The sequence below is a fragment of the Condylura cristata genome, unplaced genomic scaffold (assembly GCF_000260355.1).
Source record: "Condylura cristata isolate star-nosed mole 26May11 unplaced genomic scaffold, ConCri1.0 scaffold00006, whole genome shotgun sequence".
Lineage (NCBI taxonomy): Eukaryota > Metazoa > Chordata > Mammalia > Eulipotyphla > Talpidae > Condylura > Condylura cristata.
This window is the reverse complement of record NW_004567107.1, coordinates 15,357,951-15,364,581: the sequence shown is the minus strand read 5'-3', so window position 1 is coordinate 15,364,581 and position 6,631 is coordinate 15,357,951.

Genomic DNA, 6,631 nt, shown 5'->3' with positions numbered 1-6,631 from the left:
TCAGGTCTAAGGCCCCACAATCCCTACATGGTGGGCATCGGAATTGGAATCTCACCTAACCCACACACCTGAGAGCAAAGTTCACTGCTGTGAACCTTGCTGCCCTTTTTTTTACTGTTGGTGAAAAAAAAGTGACCTTGCTCATCTCAAAAAGGTTTAAAATTTCAAGCTGTGCAATGTAAAAAGTCAAAGCTCCACCAACCTGGTTTTTTCTTTTCTTTTTCTTTTTTTTTATTAATTGTTTTTCTTACTTCGTTGTAGTCCCTGTAGTTCTCCCACCACTTTCACCGCCCCTGAACCAGCCCCGCGGTCCCTCGTGCTCTTCCCTGCCCTGTTTTGACCCCCTCCCGCTTCCCACCAACCTGGTGTCTGAGGGCTTGAGCATCTGCCCTGTGCTAGACCTTGACCTTCACGGAGGACGCAGTGGGAAACAACATTGTTCCTGCCTCCATGACAGGAGGGAGCACACAGAGACCAGGTAAATAACCCAAATTTCAGCTCATGATAAGCGCTACGGAGGCAATAGTGCATAATGAGTTTTGGGAACAGTGGCAGGGCACTCGGGTGGGGGAGGTTAGGGCAGGAGCAAGATCTGAATGGCAGCGTGGTAAAGACTAAGGGGCAGGGACTCCAGTGACAAGTGTCTAGGAGCTGGGACCCCAGCGGGAGGGGGCAAGAGGAAAGGAGGCCCCCCTTAGCCTGCCCTCCTCTGCCGGGGTTTTGTTTACTCTATCAGCCATTTTTCTGGGAGCACAAAAACATGTAAACAGACATTATTTGTTTGTCTTTTCTTCCTTCCCTCCCCACCTGCTTATAGGAAAACCACTTACTGTATTCCAAGGCTGGTTGGTTCACTTTATTCAAGCGTGGCCTCATCCTCACTGGACTCAGGCCCAGGAGGAAGTACAAAGCGCCGAGTCACATGTCTCAGGCCTATTAAGAACAACCTGGCTTCAGTGTCGTTCTTAAACTATCAAACTCACTAGCAAAAACTCACAAAAATTCACTTTGTGGGATGGATGAGCTGTGATGATTTCTAAAGGTGGGAGTGGGAAGGGTGATTTGGACACTGGGTGCCCACCTGCATTTCACAGAATCCCGGGATGTCTGAGATTATGCACCTTTCAGGGTTACTTAGTCTTAGCCTCCAGTTTCTGATCCAAGCACTGTTACCTGTGAGCCACCATTAAATTTTTTTCTCTGGGTCCTCCCTGGTGGCATAGCACTGCAAGCTAGCCACAGCCACTGCAGTGTTAGTTCGATCCCTGGCCCGGAGGTGACCCACATGGTGTGGCAGACCTCTCCTGACCCGCCTGCTGCTCCCCTCAGCAGTGTACTTCAGCGATCTGCCTATTCTGCTCCCCACTCTGTCTCTGGTGAAGCTTCTCACCACCCCTGCACCTATGGCTTCTACCGCAGTTCTGTATGAATAAATAAATATATCTTTAAAAAAATTTTTTTTCTCTGTCTCCAATGTAATAAGTGGGGAGACAAAACTAACTTCCAACCAAAGTCCAGGCTAGTTTTTAATTTTTAAGATAAATCACTTTGCCCATAGAACTTCAGTTTCTCCACATGAAAACAACATTCTGGGTTCTAATGAGAGCTTATGAGAAAGCTCTTTGAGAAGATCCTTTCAGATTAGAAAACTGGGCCTCCCTGGTGGCACAGGGGTTAAAGTCTCAGTGCTATCAAGCTAGAGCCAGTCACAAGCCACTGTGGTATGTATGAATCATGAGTTGAATCCCAGGCCAGGGAGCTGATCCACATGGCAGACCCCTCCTGTCATACCCTCTCCCCCCTCATCAGTGTATTTCAGTAGACCTACCTGTTCTGCACCCCACTCTGTCTCCAGTGAATCTTCTCATTCCCTGCATCTGTGGCCTGTATCCCAGTTCTGTATGCATAAATAAATGAATCTTTAAAACAACAAACTAGGTCTACTGAGGGCTTGAAATCCTATGTCACATGAACTACCTCTTGCACAAAGGGTTATTTCCATGATAGTCTATGTGATTGTGATGCTCCTCCCTTATTATGGCCCTGATTTCACTTTTAAGATTCTGTTTTTTAGTTTCTCCAAGTATCTTTTTGAGCAGAGAAAAAGGAGCCTTTCATGTCACACACACACACACAAAACACAAACACCCTACTATTCTGAAACAAGTGTCTTTGAATTGTTCAGACCTGGGTACTGTATTGTTAATGAGTAGCTTCCTTCCTAAGTCTGATGACAGAAATCCCCAGAAGGTCTCTTTCCTTGTTCTAGCCTGTGTGGACTCTGGCCTGGTGATTGATTCTCCTGGAGACACCACGTGTATTATATTAGACTCTGGCTGAAGAGATTTCTCTTGAGAAAACCAAGTTTCTTACAGAAGGGCTTTTCCCTTTTTCCTACTGAAAGCGTCAAGTAAACCTGGGCTGGGCCACCAGGCATGTCTCTGTCTTTACTTTAAAATTTTCATTTACTTATTTTTATATATTTTATAAGATTTACTATTTATGCATTTAAGAACTATGGTATAGGCAGAGGTGCGGAGGGGGGTTAGTGAGAGGATTCACCAGAGACAGTGGGGAGCAAAACAGGCAGACTGAAATCTACTGCTGAGGGAAACAGCGGGCGAGACAGGAGAGGTCTGCTGCGCCATGTGGGTCACCTCCCTGGCCAGGGATTGAACTCGTGCTGCAGTGGATAGCTTCATAGTGCTGTACCTTAACCTACTGCACCACCAGGGAGGGTCCATTTACTTTTTAAAGTTAACATTTATTAAAGTATATCATAAAGCAAAAAGTATGCCTGCCCTTGAATTTTTACAAATCGAAGCACCCATGTAAACAGCACCCAGTCCAATAAAGAGTGTCAAGACCTTGCAGTGCCTGCCCTATTCTAGTCCCTTATCCCAGGAAACAGTGACTACTGTGCTGGCTTCCAGTTGCATGCTTTACTTTGTTTTTAGACTATAAATGGAAGACACTTTGTCTTGCCTCTTCTGCTCGATTTTATTTGTAAGCCTCATCCATGTCCTGTGTGTTCTCATAGCTCCTTCCTTCTCACATGTAATACAGCCATGCCCCACATGACATGTCCTGTCAACCACAGACAGCATGTATGACACTGGCCCCGATATAAAGCACCTGGGTTGGTGTCCTCTATGACTCTGCCCAATGACAAAGTCACTTAAGGATACAGTTCTCAGAAGGTGTCGCTGTTGTTAAGTGGAGCAAGGCTGTATTCTATCATACTGAATATACCACATTTTACTGTTGACACCTGACTTAGCTATAATTGCATTACAGTATTAGGAAAATATTGCCGTTATTAAAAAATGACAACAGGCCCCAAACGGAATCACTTATGCTAAGGCCGGGTATCAGCACACCAAGATGTCATATCTAATCTAATTAGAGCTTCAGCATCTGTGGGGGTCGTTGACCCCTCAACCTGAATCTCCTGCCAGTACTAACAAGATAATCCGTCAGAGAGACCTGTTTTATCTCCCTCAGGAAGGTGACCGATGTAACAGCCTGGAATCAGCTCCCTTTTTAGCTTGCCTTTCTTCTAACCTTGCTTCTAGTACCAGTCCTTAAAATGCCTCTATTCGTAGTGGGATACTGCCTGACATAGGAGTTGCTGAATAGAGTCACCTGGATCTTCAAATTTACTTGGTTGGGTTTTTGGTAACTCTGTGAGCATTCCTGAGATGTCTTTAGGTAAACATATGTGCATTTTCACATCTCTGTTCAGGAGTTAGAAGGTACTATGTTAGAAGGACCCAGACTGTGTCCTGAAGTCAGTATTGTGTGACATTTCCATTTGCTGCATACAGAACTGGAGTACAGGCCAGAGGTGCGGGGAGGCGAGAGGACTCAGCAGAGACAGAGTGGGGAACAGAATAGGCAGATCAACTAAAATACACTGCTGAGAGGAAGCAGCAGGTGGTTCAGGAGAGGTCTGCAGTGCCATGTGGCACCTCCCTGGCCAGGATCCAACTCACACTGAAGCAGCTTCGGCAAGCTTCTCCGTGCTGCGCTTTAACCTGTCGCGCTAACAGGGAGAGCCCCGCAATTCATTGTTGAACAACTGGCATATGTGTGGGCATCTGGGTGCATGGTGGTATCTTACTATGGCTTTAACTTGAACTACTCTGTTGACTAGTGGAGATAACACATTTTCCTCTTACATATACTGGGCACATTTTCATTTATACAAATAGCACAAGTACATCTTTGTTAGCTATAACACATGAATATAAAAATACATTGGAAGCTACATAAATGAGTTCATTTAAAGCAAAAATCCCTCCAAGCCACCCTCATACCCTTAACCCTTCATACTCCCCCAGTTCTGGAACGAGGAGCCCTGAATCCCAGCCATGGTCTGTCACTGGCTTGCACAAATTTGGACAGATCCGTCTCCATCTAGAGTACATAACTAGATGCTCTAAAGGAGCTCCTCCTTCCGTGTTCTGACGGCGGTTTCTGTGCTAGGAACTCAGTGTGGTGGGGACGGCAGTTCGCTCCCTTAGCCTCTCTCTGCCTTGGTTAGTAATTAAACCAAGTGGTAGCTGGGCGCATGGCTGCCCTGCTAGACTTTCAGCCTCCGTCACAGAACTAGGTGTGCCCGGTGACTAAGTTCTGATGAATGTGGACAGAGGTGATCTGTGCAATGTCTGGGTTGTGTCCTTTAAGGATGGGTCATGCCCTCCGCTTGCCTTTTTCCTTTTCCTACTGGCGGGAAGGGTACCCTACTAGCAAAGGGATCGCAGGTACGAAAACTGAGACCTCCCCAGGCCCGTGTGTGATTGCTTAGTCCCTCAGCAGAGGCCTGTCTGTGACTTGGGTGGACTGAAACCTCCAGAGATTTGCTAGGTGATGATGGGAAAGGGCCTGGCTTTCTCTGGGGCTCTAAGTCTTTTTAAAAATTTATTTATGCATACAAGAGCTGGGGTGCAGGGAAGTGAGAGGATGCGCCAGAGACAGAGTAGGGAGCAGAACAGGTGGACTGACTGAAATCCACTGCTGAGGGGAGCAGTGGATGAGGCAGGAGAGGTCTGCTGTGCCCTTTGAGTCACCTCCCTAGCCGGGGATTGAACTTGTGCTGCAGTGGCTGCAGATAGCTTCATAGTGCTGCACTTTAACCCCCTGCACCATCAGGGAGGCCTGGAACTGAAAGTCTTAAGGACCATGTTGGTATGATGTTACTGTCAGGTGTCAGAGGCCCATCTAAGAATAAACCAAGCAGAGACAGACGGAGGTGAAGCTATGAAGAGACACAGCCCTGCATGAGAATTTTCGACCTGAGGGTCAGTCACACCTAACCTCATCCCAATCCAGTTGTGAAAAACAGTCACTTCTGTGTTTTGCTCTGGACCTGCATTTCTGTCCCGTGCAGCCAAGAGTACCTGATACAGAAGTGATGAGTGTGGCAGGTCATCGGCCCTAAGATGTGGAATTGGCAGAGCCCACATTGTCGTGGAGGTCAGGATTCTCCCCTCCCCTAGTGGGGGAAGTGGGAGTTAAGTGGTGGCTAAAAATACCTGTTGCTTGATGGGTCCCTCAACCACATCTCCATTGAGGTCAGAGTTTTAGGGATCTTGGTAAAATAGCAAGTGAGGATGGTGGAATTTTTGTTGCAGCCTTCAGGCCCCACTGAAACAGATGCCCTAAGTCTAAGCTGGCACATCTGAGAGGGGTAACAGCCTCTTCTCCTAGAGAGGCCCGTAATGCAGCTGACTTGTCACCGTGACCCCAGGACGTTGAGGAGAACATGCCTTGCCAACTGTGAAGGTCGACTTTTCTGCCCAAGGTGAAATTAGTTATTAGCAAGGGCTGGCTACCAGCGGGAGACAGACATGGAGGAGACAGTTCCTCCAGGGCCACTCAAATGCTGCCAGCTGCCTGCCAGGCCATTTTTGACTTTCTAGACGAAACACCTGGGCTGGAGTGGACACCAGGCTGGCACCCAGGGGGACAAGGACTAGCTCCAGAAGGTGCTTACACAGACCATGGTGCCTGCAGGCAACCCAGCCCCTTGGCCTGCCCCATTACTGGAGTAGACAGCATCATGTTAGACCCATAATTCTCTCCTTAGTGGGAGCTGGCATGGCACAGTGGTTAGGGCAATGTGGTTCAAATCTGTTTTGTTGTGCTGGGGTTCCAGACCCAGGTCTGCCACAAACTTGTTAAATGGTCTCAGGCGATTCATGTAAGTGCAAGATAGCACTTCTTCAGTGCAAACACAGGACTCCCCCTCCACCTTGATCCTCTTTCAAGCTTCCCCATCTCAGTAAATGGCCCTCAGCCACCCAGGAGCCCAAGCCAAGTTCACCCTTCAAGTCTACTCTGCTTTGTCAATCCGTTCGCTGGTCTATCCCACCGCTCCGCCCCAGACCAGGCCACGTGTGTCTCATCTCTGCTTTGCCACTGTGCCGTCTGTGCTTTCATAGAATGCACGTTCCAGCGAGACATTCCTTCCTCTCTTGGAATGGAGGCGGAAAGGTGCTTGCCTTCCTTAACTATGGTCTTTGAGCTGCTGCATGCTCGGGCCCTGGTTTCTGTCCCCTCAGCTCGGGAGACTTTTTCCTCCTGCCCCATTCCAGCCACACCTGCCTTGTTCGTCCAGCTCACTTGG